This window comes from Eubalaena glacialis, chromosome 3, assembly GCF_028564815.1.
Source record: "Eubalaena glacialis isolate mEubGla1 chromosome 3, mEubGla1.1.hap2.+ XY, whole genome shotgun sequence".
Classification (NCBI taxonomy): Eukaryota; Metazoa; Chordata; class Mammalia; order Artiodactyla; family Balaenidae; genus Eubalaena; species Eubalaena glacialis.
In genome coordinates this window covers 111,356,510-111,376,521 of record NC_083718.1, presented here as the reverse complement: position 1 = coordinate 111,376,521, position 20,012 = coordinate 111,356,510, and the positions used below count along the sequence as shown (strand labels likewise).

Below are 20,012 nucleotides of genomic sequence, written 5' to 3'. Positions count from 1 at the left end.
AAATTGGGAATAATATAATTTCACCACTTAGGGCTGAGCACTGAATGAGTTAATAGGAACACCATAACTGACACATAGAAAGCAGGCCACAGTGGTAGCTAATATTCCAAGGGATGTTACTTGGATTTTACTTATGTGAAACTACAAAGCCTGTACTTTCTTCCCCACCTTAGAGATGATGCTTTTCCATTTAAGCCCAAAAGATCCAGAGACTTTACAGTAGTGGTGATGCCCTGTACTCAGCATGATGGCCAGTAGGGGAATTCCAGCCTCTGTGTGAAGTGTTGTGCTAGACCCTGAAAACAAGTTTGGTTTGTTTTTTCTGTTCAAGAATGAATGATATCACTGCCCCATTCCTTGAAAACCGAATGTGGAAGTCATGGAGGATGCCTTGCAGTGTTTTCCCACACACTTCTAGTGCATTTCCTGCAAGCTGACATGACAACCCACAGCAAATCAAAAGTTAGGCTACACTTTTCCTAAGTATCATCTGCATAAAGACCACTGTGCTATGGTTACAAAGCCACGAAGGGTTGGGGGAAAGAAGGTAATAAAATACCCAGGGCTGAACATGAGCATGGAGGCAGTGTGGGCTAGTGGACTGAGCACTAAGCTGGACGTCAAAAAGCCTGGGTTCTGGGTCCATCCCTTCACTAATAACTGTGTGCTCTCAGGCATAACGTCTCTGGGCCTTTGAGCTCAATGCATGATGCAGGGTGGGCTAAATCATCCCGAAGGTCCCTTCCAGTCTGTGGTTCCAGTGAAGGAGGAGCCCGGAGACATGAAAATATGTGAGATAAATAGCAGATCCACTTCTCACTGCACCCCAAATCCTGAGAAGGCTAGACTAGAGCAAAGGGATCATTGATCGGGTAGGAAATTTAAGTGACCACTTTCCCCAATTAGTTTTCAGTCCTTAAACTCTCCACTTTCCTCAGCTTATCAGAGGGAACTACTGATGAGAACATTAGTTCACTGGGACAGAAACCTGAGCTGCTGGTGAGAGTTGGACACCCCGGAAATGTGGTAACTTGTAGGAGCCTCAATAAGAAAATGGGCTACTCATTAGTTTATGGTGACGATGGTGGTACAAAACCCTGTATCAGCCTGAGTTAGAAAGAAGGCTTTACCTCCCAGGTGGGAGCAAAATGATCTCACGGAGATCCATGCCTTATGGTCTTTTCACCTGTGAGTAAAACCCTGCCCATGCATCATTTTACAAGAAGAATCAGTGTCAACATAAGCAGACCAGCCTTGAGGGAAACAAAGCAACCTCCTGTGCTGAGGAACAGGCTGATCTGAGGGTGTGTCTCTCCCAGGCCTACTGCCCAGTGGTCCACCCTAAAGGTAAACTGGCCCAAACTGTCTAAGGCCGTGCTCCTTCACAAGCCAGCCAGAGGGCAAGCGTGCAACCCACTGGACTTTTCCACAGAGGTCTCAGACATCAGCGTCCAGAGGAGGCCAGCCAACCTACCCATTTCAGCCCCTTCTAATTCTGAAATTCTGGGAAACCCCAAGGTTTAGCCCACTCACCTCTCCCAGGCCCTGGGCACCCCATCCTAGTTCCCACCTCTGTTGACAGGGATTTGGCAAGAGGTCTTTCCATTTCCAAAAACTGAATCATAAATATAGCAATACAGTGCTCTTTTGGGATCCCTGTTAAGGAAGTAGCTGGAAATGGAGTGCCTTCTCATCCCCCCACTGGCATCAGCTGGCCAGGAGTGTGGTTTCTCAGAATCACACTGGGTAACCACTCTTGCAGACACTCCAAGGTGAGAAAGCATTGTCACCTGGAACAAACAGTAACCACTAATCCATATACACACCCTAAGAAAACATGCAGAGATGGATTCCAGACTTGCTGGGAGTTCTCACACCTTTGTGGCTTTCATCATCCTGTCCTCTTCACCTAGAACAGTGGTCCCCAACCTTTTTGGCACCAGGGACCAGTTTCGTGGAAGACAATTTTTCCACCGATGGGGTGGGGGGAGATGGTTTCGGGATGATTCAAGCGCATTGATTTATTATGGTCTCTGTGCAGTCAAACCTCTCTGCTAATGATAATCTGTAGTTGCAGCTGCTCCCCAGCGCTAGCATCACTGCCTCAGCTCCACCTCAGATCATCATCAGGCATTAGATTCTCATAAGGAGTGCACAACCTAGATCCCTCACATGCGAGGTTCACAGTAGGGTTCACGCTCCTATGAGAATCTAATGCCGCTGCTGATCTGACAGGAGGCGGAGCTCAGGCGGTAATGTGAGCGATGGGGAGCAGCTGTAAATACAGATGAAGCTTTGCTCGCTCGCCTGCCCATCGCTCACCTCCTGCTGTGCAGCCCGGTTCCCAACAGGCCACGGACTGGTACTGGTCCGTGGCCCGGGAGTTGGGGACTCCTGACCTTGAACATCTTCTTTTGCTTCCTAATTTGCATTTGTCCTTCAAGACTTACTAGAGATCCTTAGGCCTCTCCCTGAGCACCTGGTCTGCTTCCAGGACATACACACACACACACACACACATACACACACACACACGGTGTCCTCATTACCACACGCCTCAGTGTCTGCACGCTGGATAGCCTCTGAGTGGACTCCCATTGCCTGGCTTGGGGCATGGAAAAGAGAGCACAACAGAAGATTTTAGACAAATGATCCAAGACCAATGGTGGCCTTCAAAGGGCTTCTACTTCAGGAGTTCCTTGAGATAGTTTCTGATCTGATTTTCCTTCGTAACACAGCAATGTCCCAACTTCTGTTTGGGGTATAAATTAAGAATTTTATTGGGTCTTGTGAAAGATAACATCTCCTTCCAATTAATACATGGGTGGGGAAAGAGAAGAAATTGGCCGTGGCATTGTGGAGCCTCTGGGAGAGTGCTCTCCAGCACACCAGACTGGAACCTCCATGGGGACAGCAGCATTTCCCAAGCATCAGCATTTCCCAAGCATCAGCATTTCCCAACTTTTAGAAGGGCAACTGATCCTTGAGAAAGGATATATTACTCCCATTTAATTAATTGGCAATTGAGGCAAAAAGTGGCCAAGTGTCACAACTGTGCAGAATTGCTATGAGAAAGACTGTTTTTCATTCATTACTTTAGAACCTATTTGGCGAGGGCCTCCACTGTGCCAGGCAATTTGCTAGCACACAGGTGTTGAACAAAACAGATTTGGTATCTGTCTTCAAGAAATGGAGCATGGGATGGGACTTCCCTGGTTGTCCAGTGGTTAAGACTTCACCTTCCAATGCAGGGAGTGTGGGTTCAATCCCTGGTCGGGGAGCTAAGATCCCACATGCTTCTGGGCCAAAAAACCAAAACATAAAACAGAAGCAGTACTGTCACAAATTCAATATAGACTTTAAAAATGGTCCACATCAAAAAAGAAAATCTAGGGGGCTTCCCTGGTGGCGCAGTGGTTGAGAGTCTGCCTGCCAATGCAGGGGACACGGGTTCGAGCCCTGGTCTGGGAAGATCCCACATGCCGCGGAGCAAGTGGGCCCGTGAGCCACAATTACTGAGCCTGCGCGTCTGGAGCCTGTGCTCCGCAACAAGAGAGGCCGCGATAGTGAGAGGCCCGCGCACCGCGATGAAGAGTGGCCCCCGCTTGCCACAACTAGAGAAAGCCCTCGCACAGAAACGAAGACCCAACACAGCCATAAATAAATAAATTAATTAATTTTTAAAAAAAAAAGAAAATCTAAAAAAGAAAAAAAAGAAAAAAGAAATGGAGGGTGGAAGAGGGATAAATTGAGAGATTGGGATTGACATATACACACTACTATACATATAATAGATAACTAATAAGGACCTACTGTATATCACAGGGAACTCTACTCAACACTCTGTAGTGGCCTACGTGGGAAAAGAATCTAAAAAAGAGTGGATATATGTGTATGTATAACTGATTCACTTTGCTATACACCTGAAACTGAAAAAACTATACTCCAAAAAAAAAGAAATGGGTGTGGAAGGATTGACGTTGAACAAATAAGTATATACATTGAACCCATGAACAACACAGGGGTTAGGGGCGCTGACCCACCACGAAGCCAAAAATCTGTGTATAACTTATAGTCAGCCCTCCATATACATGATTCCTTCTTATCCACCGTTCCACATCCTCGGATTCAACCAACCGCAGATTGTATAGTACTATAGTATTTACTACTGAAAAAGATCCGTGTATAAGTGGACCTGCGCAGTTCAAACCATGTAGTTCAAGAGTCAACTGCCTGGTGCATGGCGTGCTAAGAGGAAAAGCATAGGACACCAGAGAAGTTATGTAAAGGGGGAGGGGCTCTGATTGGCTGGCATTTATTAAGAACTCACTGTGTGTCAGGATTCTGCGATGTTCAGACTTGGCTCGTGTGACCATAGTCCTCAAGAACCAGCTCAGGGCACAGACTCAAGATTCTCCCACAGGGAAGGTCCTATGGCTTCTCTGCAGCCCCAGTTTCCCCACCTGTCAGAAATAGAAATAATAACACCTTTACTACCTGCTTCACATCTGAATGTGAAAAATCAATGTTCAAGCACTTGTCTTTTTAAAATACAGGGTGAAATTAATACTTGAATAAAATCTTTTACAGAAATGAGCAGTTATTTCCTTGCATTCAGATTTATACTCAACAAGCAGAACTCATTTCCTCAACCATGCCAACTCTAATTTTTATACTGTAACTTTTTTAAACTATGGCACTGCTAACAGGTAAAACCACGTGGACGCTATGCATGCTTCCTGAGGGGATGCAGCGTAGGAAGGCCACCTTTCCTCCCTTCCCCAAGCCTTCTCTGAGGTCTGAGAGACAGAGCTTCCTGTCTGAGACCAGCTGAGGGAGCCATTGGCCTTGTGTTAATTTGAGCGCTTCTCCTCCTCTCGGGTCCACCTCACTAGGAGAGGAGACAGCGTGAGAACTACACAGAGAATGAGCTAGAAACTGGGAATCCTCCGGAGCTGAGGGAGAGGCAAAGTGAGGCCTCCACTCCAGCCCCTCCCCACCTACACCCTGACTGCAGCCCTGCACAATCACCTCCATGTGAGTCAGGGAAGGAGGGAGGAGTTGCCTGTCCTCATGCTCATGTGACTGAAATGAGGTCCTGCTAGACAGGACAGAGCATGGCAGGCCTCTGTGGGCCGCCTCTCAGGAGGCTCAGTGCCCCAGGGCCAGGAGCTGCAGGGGGCCAGGAGGGCTGCCCTGGTGGCTGGGACTGTGTGGCAATAAAGTAGAGTTTGGTTCCAGCTCTGCCTCTCCCCCCAGGTCTGACTTTTCTCCAGCACAGCCTCCTTCCTGCCTGGGGCAGCTGGGAGCTCAGCTCCAGCCTCTGCCCACAAGATGGAGGGAAAAGGAGACCCAGCTAGTGTTCTTGTGGCACTGGTGCAGGAGACCAGAAGGGCTTCCTCTAGAGAAGAAGCTGCACGGGAGAGGCGTCTGTAGAGCAGCAGGTCTGAGGCTGGCCTCCTCCCTGATGGGGGGAGAGCATGGCCGGTGTGACTCCCAGGGCCCAACATACCTGCAGCCCCATTTGATCTGCATTGCCTTTAGGCAGGTAAGGCACCTGAGCTGCCTGTCACCTCACAGGTGGTGATGGACTCAGCCAACTGAGCATGTTTGCTGTTACACTGCTGCCTCCCCACGGCCTGGGGCCTCCTGCTACAGAGAAGGGAGAAAATGATTCCCTGAATGCTCCTTCCATGGCTGTATGACCTGCCTTCTCCCCATCCCCTCCAAAATTTGAGAAACTAGTTCTCAAAAGCCCTGAACTGTGAATGACTGACAAGCCCATCTCCCAGCATACTTGTGATTTAAAGGAACAGTGCCTTGATACAAAGGAATAGCTTCCATAGTAGACCATCAGGCAAGAGATCCATGGAAGAGGTGTTTGAGGGCCCATGGTGAAGGACTTTACTCCTTTTCCACCAGGTGGCAAGCTCCTCCTCCCAGGGTGGGTGGGCTACATCTGCTCAACCCTGTGTCTGTGGTGCTCAGCAAAGTGCCTGGTGCATGGCAGGTTCTCCATAAGGTATCTGATGATGGATGAATGAATGGATGGATGGATGCATGGCCACCCCCAAACCTCCCAGTAAATGAACCACTCATTGGCTTATTCAAATTTTACTAAGAACCAAGCCTGCACCAGGCAATAAGCAAGCACTAGGGATATTGCTGTGGACTAGACAGACATAGCCTTGGCCTCACAGAGCCTAGAGTCTAACAAAGGAGATTACCATTAAACAAACAGTTTATGGTTGACACTATGTGTGCTATTAAGGCTGATGGTAACAACTGCCAGTTCTGACCATTTAGGTATCCAGCTACTAATCTGTAATCTAATTTTACAAACTGGCCATTAAATTTATAAAATTCTAGTTTTGCTTTTGTTTTTTTTTAATTCTAGTTTTTTAAAATCCACTTTAATGTTGTTTAAACACAAACCTATGTTATAATTTTTTTTTTAATTCAAAAGATTTATATTTAAGGTCCACAAAGGAAAGCCAAGGCACATAAATTAAAGCTCTAGGGAATTAGGTTTAAGTTCCAACAAACTAAGAAATTTCCACCAACTTATCCAAAGATTAGTATTTTAAAGTTCAAAATAACTTCTACAGTGATATTATAATTATATAAAAATTGCGGACTTGAGAAGAAGATGGCGGAAAAGTAAGACACGGAGATCACCTTCCTTCCCACAGATACATTAGAAATACATCTACACGTGGAACTGCTCCTACAGAACACCCACTGAACGCTGGCAGAAGACGTCAGACCTCCCAAAAGGCAAGAAACTCCCCACATACTTGGGTAGGGCAAAAGAAAGAAGAAATAACAGAGACAAAAGAATAGGGACGGGACCTGCACCAGTGGGAGGGAGCCGTGAAGGAGGAAAGGTTTCCACGCACTAGGAAGCCCCTTTGCGGGCAGAGACTGCGGGTGGCGGAGGGGGGAAGCTTCGGAGCCACGGAGGAGAGCGCAGCCACAGGGGTGCGGAGGGCAAAGCGGAGAGATTCCCGCACAGAGGCTCGGCGCCGACCAGCACTCACCAGCCCGAGAGGCTTGTCTGCTCAGCCGCCGGGACGGGCGGGGGCTGGGAGCTGGGGCTCGGGCTTCGGTCGGATCGCAGGGAGAGGACTGGGGTTGGCGGTGTGAACACAGCCTGAAGGGGTTAGCGCACCACAGCTGGCTGGGAGGGAGTCTGGGAAAAAGTCTGCAGCTGCCGAAGAGGCAAGAGACTTTTTCGTGTCTCTTTGCTTCGCGGCTCGCAAGGAGAGGGGATTCAGAGCGCCGCCTAAACGAACTCCAGAGACGGGCGCGAGCCGCGGCGATCAGCGCGGACACCAGAGACGGGCATGAGACGTTAAGGCTGCTGCTGCCGCCACCAAGAAGCCTGTGTGCAAGCACAGGTCACTCTCCACACTGCCCCTCCCGGGAGCCTGTGCAGCCCGCCACGGCCAGGCTCCCGTGATCCGGGGACAACTTCCCCAGGAGAACGCACGGTGCGCCTCAGGCTGGTGCAACGTCCCGTTGGCCTCTGCCGCCGCAAGCTCGCCCCGCATCTGTACCCCTCCCTCCCCCCGGCCTGAGTGAGCCAGAGCCCCCGAAGCAGCTGCTCCTTTAACCCCGTTCTGTCTGGGCGGGGAACAGACGACCTCAGGCGACCTACACGCAGAGGCGGGTCCAAATCCAAAGCGGAACCCCGGGAGCTGTACGAACAAAGAAGAGAAAGGGAAATCTCTCCCAGCAGCCTCAGAAGCAGCGGATTAAAGCTCCACAAACAACTTGATGTGCCTGCATCTGTTGAATACCTGAATAGACAACGAATCATCCCAAATTCAGGAGGTGGACTTTGGGAGCAGGATATATTAATTTTTCCCCTTTTCCTTTTTTTGTGAGTGTATATGTATATGCTTCTGGGTGAGATTTTGTCTGTATAGCTTGGCTTTATAATAGCTTTATTTTACTTCACTTTCTTTCTTTCTTTCTTTCTTTCTTTCTATTTTTTCTCCCTTCTACTCTGAGCCGTGTGGATGAAAGGCTCTTGGTGCTCCAGCCAGGCATCAGGGCTGTGTCTCTGAGGTGGGAGAGCTAACTTCAGGACACTTGTCCACAAGAGACCTCCCAGCTCCACGTAATACCAAACGGCGAAAATCTCTCAGAGATCTCCATCTCAACATCAAGACCCAGCTTCACTCAACGACCAGCAAGCTACAGTGCTGGACACCCTATGCCAAACAACTAGCAAAACAGGAACACAGCCCCATCCATTAGCAGAGAGGCTGCCTAAAATCATAATAAGGCCACAGACACCCCAAAACACACCACCAGACGTGGACGTGCCCACCAGAAAGACAAGATCCAGCCTCATCCACCAGGACACAGGCACTAGTTCCCTCCACCAGGAAGCCTACACAACCCACTGAACCAACCTTAGCCACTGGGGACAGATACCAAAAACAATGGGAACTACGAACCTGCAGCCTGAGAAAAGGAGACCCCAAACACAGTAAGATAAACAAAATGAGAAGACAGAAAAACACACAGCAGGTGAAGGAGCAGGGTCAAAACACACCAGACCTAACAAATGAAGAGGAAATAGGTAGTCTACCTGAAAAAGAATTCAGAATAATGATAGTAAGGATGATCCAAAATCTTGGAAATAGAATAGACAAAATGCAAGAAACATTTAACAAGGACGTAGAAGAACTAAAGAGGAACCAAGCAACGATGAAAAGCACAATAAATGAAATTAAAAATACTCTAGATGGGATCAATAGCAGAATAACTGAGGCAGAAGAACGGATAAGTGACCTGGAAGATAAAATGGTGGAAATAACTACTGCAGAGCAGAATAAAGAAAAAAGAATGAAAAGAACTGAGGACAGTCTCAGAGACCTCTGGGACAACATTAAATGCACCAACATTCGAATTATAGGGGTTCCAGAAGAAGAAGAGAAAAAGAAAGGGACTGAGAAAATATTTGAAGAGATTATAGTTGAAAACTTCCCTAATATGGGAAAGGAAATAGTTAATCAAGTCCTGGAAGCACAGAGAGTCCCATACAGGATAAATCCAAGGAGAAACACACCAAGACACATATTAATCAAACTACCAAAAATTAAATATAAAGAAAACATATTAAAAGCAGCAAGGGAAAAACAACAAATAACACACAAGGGAATCCCCATAAGGTTAACAGCTGATCTTTCAGCAGAAACTCTGCAAGCCAGAAGGGAGTGGCAGGATATACTTAAAGTGATGAAGGAGAAAAACCTACAACCAAGATTACTCTACCCAGCAAGGATCTCATTCAGATTTGATGGAGAAATTAAAACCTTTACAGACAAGCAAAAGCTGAGAGAGTTCAGCACCACCAAACCAGCTTTACAACAAATGCTAAAGGAACTTCTCTAGGCAAGAAACACAAGAGAAGGAAAACACCTACAATAACAAACCCAAAACATTTAAGAAAATGGGAATAGGAACATACATATCAATAATTACCTTAAATGTAAATGGATTAAATGCTCCCACCAAAAGACACAGACTGGCTGAATGGATACAAAAACAAAACCCATATATATGCTGTCTACAAGAGACCCACTTCAGACCTAGAGACACATATAGACTGAAAGTGAGGGGATGGAAAAAGATATTCCATGCAAATGGAAATCAAAAGAAAACTGGAGTAGCAATTCTCATATCAGACAAAATAGACTTTAAAATAAAGACTATTACAAGAGACAAAGAAGGACACTATATAATGATCAAGGGATCGATCCAAGAGGAAGGTATAACAATTGTAAATATTTATGCACCCAACATAGGAGCACCTCAATACATAAGGCAAATACTAACAGCCATAAAAGGGGAAATCGACAGTAACACAATCATAGTAGGGGACTTTAACACCCCACTTTCACCAATGGACAGATCATCCAAAATGAAAATAAATAAGGAAACACAAGCTTTAAATGATACATTAAACAAGATGGACTTAATTGATATTTATAGGACATTCCACCCAAAAACAACAGAATACACATTTTTCTCAAGTGCAAATGGAACATTCTCCAGGATAGATCATATCTTGGGTCACAAATCAAGCCTTGGTAAATTTAAAAAAATTGAAATCGTATCAAGTATCTTTTCCGACCACAACGCTATGAGACTAGATATCAATTACAGGAAAAGATCTGTAAAAAATACAAACACATGGAGGCTACACAATACACTACTTAATAACGAAGTGATCACTGAAGAAATCAAAGGGGAAATCAAAAACTACCTAGAAACAAATGACAATGGAGACACGACGACCCAAAACCTATGGGATGCAGCAAAAGCAGTGCTAAGAGGGAAGTTTATAGCAATACAAGCCTACATCAAGAAACAGGAAACACCTCGAATAAACAACCTAACCTTGCACCTAAAGCAATTAGAGAAAGAAGAACAAAAAAACCCCAAAGCTAGCAGAAGGAAAGAAATCATAAAGATCAGATCAGAAATAAATGAAAAAGAAATGAAGGAAACAATAGCAAAAATCAATGAAACTAAAAGCTGGTTCTTTGAGAAGATAAACAAAATTGATAAACCATTAGCCAGACTCATCAAGAGAAAAAGGGAGAAGACTCAAATCAATAGAATTAGAAATGAAAAAGGAGAAGTAACCACTGACACTGCAGAAATACAAACGATCATGAGAGATTACTACAAGCAACTCTATGCCAATAAAATGGACAACCTGGAAGAAATGGACAGATTCTTAGAAATGCACAACCTGCCGAGACTGAACCAGGAAGAAATAGAAAATATGAACAGACCAATCACAAGCACTGAAATTGAAACTGTGATTAAAAATCTTCCAGCACACAAAAGCCCAGGACCAGATGGCTTCACAGGCGAATTCTATCAAACATTTAGAGAAGAGCTAACACCTATCCTTCTCAAACTCTTCCAAAATATTGCAGAGGGAGGAACACTCCCCAACTCATTCTACGAGGCCACCATCACCCTGATACCAAAACCAGACAAAGATGTCACAAAGAAAGAAAACTACAGGCCAATATCACTGAACATAGATGCGAAAATCCTCAACAAAATACTAGCAAACAGAATCCAACAGCACATTAAAAAGATTATACACCATGATCAAGTGGGGTTTATTCCAGGAATGCAAGGATTCTTCAATATACGCAAATCAATCAACGTGATACATCATATTAACAAATTGAAGGAGAAAAACCATATGATCATCTCAATAGATGCAGAGAAAGCTTTCAACAAAATTCAACACCCATTTATGATAAAAGCCCTGCAGAAAGTAGGCATAGAGGGAACTTTCCTCAACATAATAAAGGCCATATATGACAAACCCACAGCCAACATTGTCCTCAATGGTGAAAAACTGAAACCATTTCCACTAAGATCAGGAACAAGACAAGGTTGCCCACTCTCACCACTATTATTCAACATAGTTTTGGAAGTGTTAGCCACCGCAATCAGAGAAGAAAAAGAAATAAAAGGAATCCAAATCGGAAAAGAAGAAGTAAAGCTGTCACTGTTTGCAGATGACATGATACTATACATAGAGAATCCTAAAGATGCTACTAGAAAACTACTAGAGCTAATCAATGAATTTGGTAAAGTAGCAGGATACAAAATTAATGCGCAGAAATCTCTTGCATTCCTGTATACTAATGATGAAAAATCTGAAAGTGAAATTAAGAAAACACTCCCGTTTACCATTGCAACAAAAAGAATAAAATATCTAGGAATAAACCTACCTAAGGAGACAAAAGACCTGTATGCAGAAAATTATAGGACACTGATGAAAGAAATTAAAGATGATACAAATAGATGGAGAGATATACCATGTTCTTGGATTGGAAGAATCAACATTGTGAAAATGACTCTGCTACCCAAAGCAATCTACAGATTCAATGCAATCCCTATCAAACTACCACTGGCATTTTTCACAGAACTAGAACAAAACATTTCACAATTTGTATGGAAACACAAAAGACCCCGAATAGCCAAAGCAATCTTGAGAACGAAAAATGGAGCTGGAGGAATCAGGCTCCCTGACTTCAGACTATATTACAAAGCTACAGTAATCAAGACAGTTTGGTACTGGCACAAAAACAGAAATATAGATCAATGGAACAGGATAGAAAGCCCAGAGATAAGCCCACGCACATATGGTCACCTTATCTTTGATAAAGGAGGCAAGCATATACAGTGGAGAAAAGACAGCCTCTTCAATAAGTGGTGCTGGGAAAATTGGACAGGTACATGTAAAAGTATGAAATTAGAACACTCCCTGACACCATACACAAAAATAAACTCAAAATGGATTAAAGACCTAAGTGTAAGGCCAGACACTATCAAACTCTTAGAGGAAAACATAGGCAGAACACTCTATGACATAAATCACAGCAAGATCCTTTTTGACCCAGCTCCTAGAGAAATGGAAATAAAAACACAAATAAACAAATGGGACCTAATGAAACTTAAAAGCTTTTGCACAGCAAAGGAAACCATAAACAAGACCAAAAGACAACCCTCAGAATGGGAGAAAATATTCGCAAATGAAGCAACTGACAAAGGATTAATCTCCAAGATTTACAAGCAGCTCATGCAGCTCAATAACAAAAAAACAAACAACCCAATCCAAAAATGGGCAGAAGACCTAAATAGACATTTCTCCAAAGAAGAGATACAGATTGCCAACAGACACATGAAAGAATGCTCAACATCATTAATCATTAGAGAAATGCAAATCAAAACTACAATGAGGTATCATCTCACACCGGTCAGAATGGCCATCATCAAAAAATCTAGAAACAATAAATGCTGGAGAGGGTGTGGAGAAAAGGGAACACTCTTGCACTGTTGGTGGGAATGTAAATTGATACAGCCACTATGGAGAACAGTATGGAGGTTCCTTAAAAAACTAAAAATAGAACTACCATACGACCCAGCAATCCCACTACTGGGCATATACCCTGAGAAAACCATAATTCCGAAAGAGTCATGTACCAAAATATTCATTGCAGCTCTGTTTACAATAGCCAGGACATGGAAGCAACCTAGGTGTCCATCATCGGATGAATGGATAAAGAAGATGTGGCACATATATACAATGGAATATTACTCAGCCATAAAAAGAAATGAAATGGAGGTATTTGTAATGAGGTGGATGGAGTTAGAGTCTGTCATACAGAGTGAAGTAAGTCAGAAAGAGAAAAAGAAATACAGTATGCTAACACATATATATGGAATCTAAGGAAAAAAAAAAAAAAGGTCATGAAGAACCTAGTGGCAAGACGGGAATAAAGACACAGACCTACTAGATAATGGACTTGAGGATATGGGGAGGGGGAAGGGTGAGATGTGACAGGGTGAGAGAGTGTCATGGACATATGTACACTACCAAATGTAAAATAGGTAGCTAGTGGGAAGCAGCCGCATAGCACAGGGAGATCAGCTCGGTGCTTTGTGACCACCTAGAGGGGTGGGATAGGGAGGGTGGGAGGGAGGGAGATGCAAGAGGGAAGAGATATGGGAACATATGTATATGTATAACTGATTCACTTTGTTATAAAGCAGAAAGTAACACACCATTGTAAAGCAATTATACTTCAATAAAGATGTTAAAAAAAAAAAAGAAAATTAAAAGGCAAGTCACCAATTGGGAGAAAATAACTGCAAGTCATATTTCTGATAAAGGACTTGTATGCAGAACATATAAAGAACTCTTACAATTCAACAATAAGACAAACAACCTAATAGAAAACAGGCAAATAATTTGAACAGATACTTTACCAAAAAAAGATATACACATGGCTAATATACACATGAAGAGATTCTCAAAATTCTCAAAATTTCATTAGGGAAATGCAAATTAATACGACAATAAGATACTTAACCCACTAGGATGACTATAATGAAAAAGACTGATTATATCAAGTCATATAGTGTTGGTGGGAAAATAAAATGGTACAGCAAATTTGGAAAATATTTTCAGTTTCTCAAAATGTTAAACATACACTTCCCACATGACCAAGCAATTCCACTCTTAATTATCTATCTATGAGAAACGAAAACATATGTCCACACAAAAACTTGTAAGCATATAATCACAGCAACATTATCAGCAATAACCCTAAACAGAAACAACCTAAATGTCCATCAAATAGTGAATGAGTAAACATACTGTGGTTTGTCCATACACTGGCATACTGCTCAGCAATGGAAAGGAACAAACTGCTGACACATGCAACAACATGGATGAAACTCGAAACATCATGTAAGTGAATGACGCCAGACACCAAAGATTATGTACTGCACAATTCTATTTACATGAAATTCCTAGAAAAGGCAAAACTATGGAGACAGGAAGCAGATTAGTGGTTGCCTGGGGCGGAGGCTGGGAGTGGGGATTGACTGCAAATAGACAAAAAGGAATTTGGGGGGATGATGGAAGTATTCTAAAACTGAATTGTAGTGATGGTGGCAAATCTACATAAATTTACTAAAATTCATCAAACCACACAGTTACAGTGGATGAACTGTAAATTACACTTCAATAAAGTTGTTTTTAAAAACTGGACTAATTCTGGTATTGAGTTTGCAGATTTAAATTCATACCTATTTCATCAGTTTTAGTTTTCCCCAAGAAGATATCATCCTTTTTACTATGAGAATCAGTTTGGACAAAAGATGGTCACCTGCCTTCATCATCCTGTAATTTATTTTGAAAATGCAAAAGCTTCTGTTACATGCCTTTGATTCCTTCTCCTTCAAAGCTTTTGCTGCTTTGCAATTATTCCACTTGGGAAGGGCTCAGTCATCGGGTCAGAACACAAGAATCCACAGTAATCATAAGGTCCAGGTAAGTTTCCATCCCCTTATGTACCATCTTTCTTCCAAATCTATAGCAATGATTACTTGAAGCCAAGATTACTGCATTTTAAAGACTGAAAAACCAATAAGAAGACTTCTACTTTCTAATTGTATTGAATCTTCCTCCCATTAACATAGAGATGAAATTATTGGGAAGCCCCTATCTGGAGCTTGTTCTAAATGTAAGCCTTCCAGACTCAGTGCCACCCAGGATCTGAGTTCTGGGATCTTGGAAATGCTAGGTAAACCTCCCTGGCCCCTTTGGCCACACTTTGCAAATCTTCTATACTTGGAAAGTTCTGTGAGTGACTTAAAGATTTTAAAAATTTTCACAAAACATAAAACCCAAATCAAATCATGTTTAGAATCTCTTTCTAAATCTATAAATTTCAACTTAATTGAACTATTGATGAAATTATCACTCCAAAAAATTCAGCTGGCTAAAAACTGAACCAAACTATACCTACCAGTTTGTGCAATGAAATTCTGAGCAAAATACACCCACAATTCTGAGGAAAGTTGCCCAAATCCAGTAGCAGAAAACCCATGGCTCTATTTATAAATATTTCTCCAATGGGAATAATGATAGTTGTATCTTTAAACTTGTTTTTCCTTTAGAGGTCACCAGCTCTTTCCAGCTATTGTCAGCACTGCTTCCCAAGAAAAGGAAGTGTATGTCATTGAGTTTTTATTCAGAAGATTATTTTGGTCAAATCTCTCTGAGATTCTGGGAAGCTGAAAATTTGTCTCCTAGAAGAAACTTATCAGACCTAGCAGCGTGGTTATAGAATGATATAATCTCAGAGGTGAAGGAGACCAGCCACCTCCTCAGGAATCATCCCTAAAATTTCCCTGGGGTTCATCTGTGTAATTCTAGTGACTCTCAAAGTTTGGAAATCCGTATTCTAGTCATCCATTTTCTGTTTTGTTTAGCCATTTGTATACTTCAGGATAAGGAATCAGTTCTGGCTGTGTGGCTGTGTTTGATTAGGTGACTGGACTTCTGAATCTGGGGAGACTTATACCAAAAATAAAAAGCAAAGGTCATGAATTTAAGTATCACAAAGAAAACTGTTCCTTCCCTCTTCCCAGGATCATCCTATTCATGGTCCCCCAGTTGCTTCATTTGCTAGACCTCAAATACTATCTCCAGATGCCACCTCCTGCCTATGGGAGGACAGAGGAGCATGCAGAGGTCTGCAGTTTCTGTTCCTGGTTCACAGCTTGTATTTTTATGAGACAGTGATAGAGAGATGCTTCCTCTACCCAACTCAGTACATCTAAACTGTGAGTCACTGTACGGGAAGTAAAAGGAATTCCCCAAACCATATACATATATCCTTTGGGGTTTTTTTATTATTATTAAATGAGGTTTCACATATCACAAAATAACATGCGCAATTTGTGTAAAAAACAATTCATAAGCCTTCCAAAAAAGGACTTAGAGTGATTATCTGCCATAAGCATCATCTTGCCAGTTATTACTCATGGGGCTGAGGGTGCCTTGCATTCTTTTTCAAAATAGATCTTTCCATGAAAAAGCACAATATGTTGTTGCTGTATGAAGTAAAATTACAAAAGAAGTTATTTTTATCCTCCAGGAGGTTAACATTACATTCTGAATGGAATCAACCAGGTTACAAAAGAAGAAGAAAAAAAAAAAAAAAAGGAACCGACATATCCGGAAACTCAATATTTTTTTCTTTTCCTCCAGTTTACATTTCTGAAATACCTCTTCCTATTACATAAAACCATACTCTCTAAACAATTACGTGTGTTAATGAATGTCCCCAGCTTGTAGAAGGTGGTGACGGTAAATCCAAGCTGCAAAAACGAAAGAAAGTAAAGAGAGATCGTATCATTCAAAGAATTAGCAGCCGACTCTAAAACATGCCTTCTTTTTCTGTCATTTCTGTCCCAGGCTCTGCATTGAGGCAGTGCAGTGTTGCAAAAGAGCCTAATCTGTTCTTAGAAACATCTACGTAATTGCCAGATCTCCGTGGGAATAGTAGCTCCATCATTTACCAACTGATCTTGAGCAAGATAATTAATCAGTAGTATCTCAGCCTCCTCATCTGTTAAGTGGGGATAATGGTACCTCCTTTATCAGACAGTAGGATTAAATGAGGTATGTGAGCAAAGACCTCAGCACCTTTCCTGTCACACAGCCAGCACCCAGGGATTATCAAGTAGGAGCCTCGCTCTTAGATTTACACGGGATTTTGAGGAAGGAGTGGCTGGGAACAGTAAGAAATAAAATGAAAAGAAAGAAGTGAAAGGACAATAACAGGCCTGGTGACCTGCCCAATACTGAGGTCCTTTAAGTGCTGCAGCATTTGATACCACATCTTTCCATCTTGGTGAAACTGAAATCACACACCAGTTATTTTTCCACTCAATATGTTTGGAAGGTGACTAGTCACCCACTCCCATTTTTCATAGGTCGAGCTGAAATACGAAAACGATGAAGTCCCCATGGGCAAAGCCAAAAGGAAATCCACAACTTACTGTGGTCTGTAACTTACTTCTGTTGCTCTGTCCATGAGCACCAAAAGTGGGTCTAAATGTCATTTCTTTTTTAAAGAACATCTCTTATTCATGAATTTAGGTGAAGACATAAAATACTTATGACGATACATAAACAGGTTAAAAATTACATATCACAAGAACTAGAAGAGCACATGGACAAATAAAAACACAATTTTATTTTGGGCTAAAATTATATGCAATATTTGTGTTGGATTTCCATTATTGAAAATTTTTATAATAAAACCTACACTACCCATGCATAGATCTTAGTAGTCAATATCATTCTTTTCTTTTGCTTTCTTTCTATCTCTTTCTCTAAATACTAAAATCTGAAATCACTAGGTGATAGGTGAAGCCTTTAGCAGTCTTACCTACCTGGAACGTTCCCTCGCATCTAGTTCCATGATGCATGGATATTCTTAAGAGATAATTTCCTAGAAATTGTGGCCCATTCCTAGCACAATTACTTACCATAGAGTAAAGGAAATTCAAGAAGAAATTCAGCAAACCATTGAGTACTGATTGCAAAGTACATGATTTTTAAATCTTAAAGGCAGATTCTTGGGACCAGCAGCCCAAAAGTTTGAGCACCACCATCTTGAATGCTTGATTTATCGTAGACACACTGCAGTCCTGAGCTACTGGATAGCCCAGAGCTGGAAGAGGCCTCTCACTTCCTGAAGGACGCTAATTATCAACATAAAACCCGAGAGACGGCAATTGCTTTCTGCTTAATCCCACCCCCATGCAAAGCAGCATGGAACCATTGTGTGATCATTATCCTGACTGAAACACATGTCAGAAAAGGGGACAAGAAAGAGAAGATGAATAGGAGCAGTGAAGGTAAAAAGAAAGAAGCAGAAGGGACTTCTGACATTCCTGCGTCCAGGAAGCTCTTCTGTCAGCTGAGGTAGCTGAGTGAAGGAATGACAAGCTGTGTTTTGAGCGAGGAGCGCCGTGCACCAGCAATTCCGCATGAGCCAGATGCCTCTCACGCAATGACTATGGGCTTCTTGCAACTGGGAAAATCCATCCTTCCCTTTGAGAGAGACAACAACATTTCTATTTCTGGACATGATCCATAATCTCATACTCACTAGGACTGCCATTGAGAAATTCCCAACATTACATTCCTATTCCTAGAGGAAACACTCAGTGCCCTTGTGACCAGTTTCCAGACGGCAAATAGGATATTCTTCTACTTCTTAGATGGGTATGGCTACAGATTGAGTACAGTCATATAATAAAAAGTTGGCTTTTAGCCAGTATTATTTCACAAGAAGCTTGAGGTCTTCCAAAATCATGATATATGGACTTTGATTTGCAGTGTCTTAAAAAAAATTACATATCAATACACACACACGTAGCGTGCAAATGCCTCGTAAGCGTCATGTTTTTCTAACCATCTTGGTCTGCTGCCCCACTTCCTGCCTTCATGAACAGGATGTGACCCAACAGGATGTAGCTGTCCCGTTTTCCATTTTCCAGCTCTGAAAACCTGATGTCTGGGTTTGATGACTTGATCACTGACCTCTAGTGACCATGGCCAACAAGGGGAAAATCCACGCTCCAATAATCTGAGCCTCGAAGACTGTTAGACTTCCTGTTCTTTTCCTAGGTGACTAGTAGTCTCCTCTCCAGAAACAGGTGAAGAGCAGGTAAAAACTGAACAGCTGATCCATCATCTGACTGGATCTATAACGGTTCTGCTACCTCTCCGCCAAGGCTGTGCTGTACCGAAGGGTGATCATTTTACACTGCAGGGGAAGATGGCAGGGACCACATGTGAACTCACAACCCACCCAGCACACCCCAGCTCCTTTACTGGACACTCCATTTGCTCATCTGAGATCAGCTGCATGCGTGGAGGGGGTCTGATCCTCGTCATCAGAGCTGGCTCCTTCTAAAGAGCTGTCATTCATCCAGTTTTTATAGATGATTTAACTGAGGCATAGAAAGGTTAAGTACCTTGCTCAAGGACGAAGCTTTTTCTACCACAGCACACTTCTAAGGGAGCAGTAATAGAGGAGCCTGGAGACGGGAATTGCCAAGTATGACCAATAGCAGACTAAAGACCAATGCCATGGGAGGGCATGAATGACCCCTCTCGACTTCAACCCCCCAGCTCCTCTTAGTCACCTGCCGTTCACCAATTTGTGGAACACATTTGGAATTCATCTGTATCTCTCACCTGTGCCAGCCCTCAGAGTGACACCCAGTGTAGACGTGCTACTCTGCTGGCTTCGCTTCTCCAGGACAGTCCTGTGACCAGAGGCTGGTCCTGGTGGCCCTCTGAGAGCCTCCTGTGAGCATCCCTCCTCTCCTGAAGCCCCCTCCATGTACAACAGAGAAGCAAAAGCTGGAAGCGGGAGGGGGAAGGGTGGGGGGAAGCTGTCCCAGGCTGGCCTTCTTGGGCTTTCAGAGCTGGAATCTCAGTAGTCAGGCCTGCAGCCAGCACTGAGGCCCACAGACCACCCACAATACCCCAGCCTGGTTTCCCCTTCTTTAACCGAGGAGACAGCATGAGAAATGTAAAGTAACCTCTGTCCTACTGCAAAGCACACGATTGTCCACTGTGCCAC

General features: G+C 43.1%; 1 pseudogene; it reads right to left on the bottom strand.

The window, feature by feature from the left end:
- Positions 1-20,012, bottom strand: part of LOC133087083 (phosphoglycerate kinase 1-like) — a 109,388-nt pseudogene that overhangs the window by 67,078 nt on the left and 22,298 nt on the right.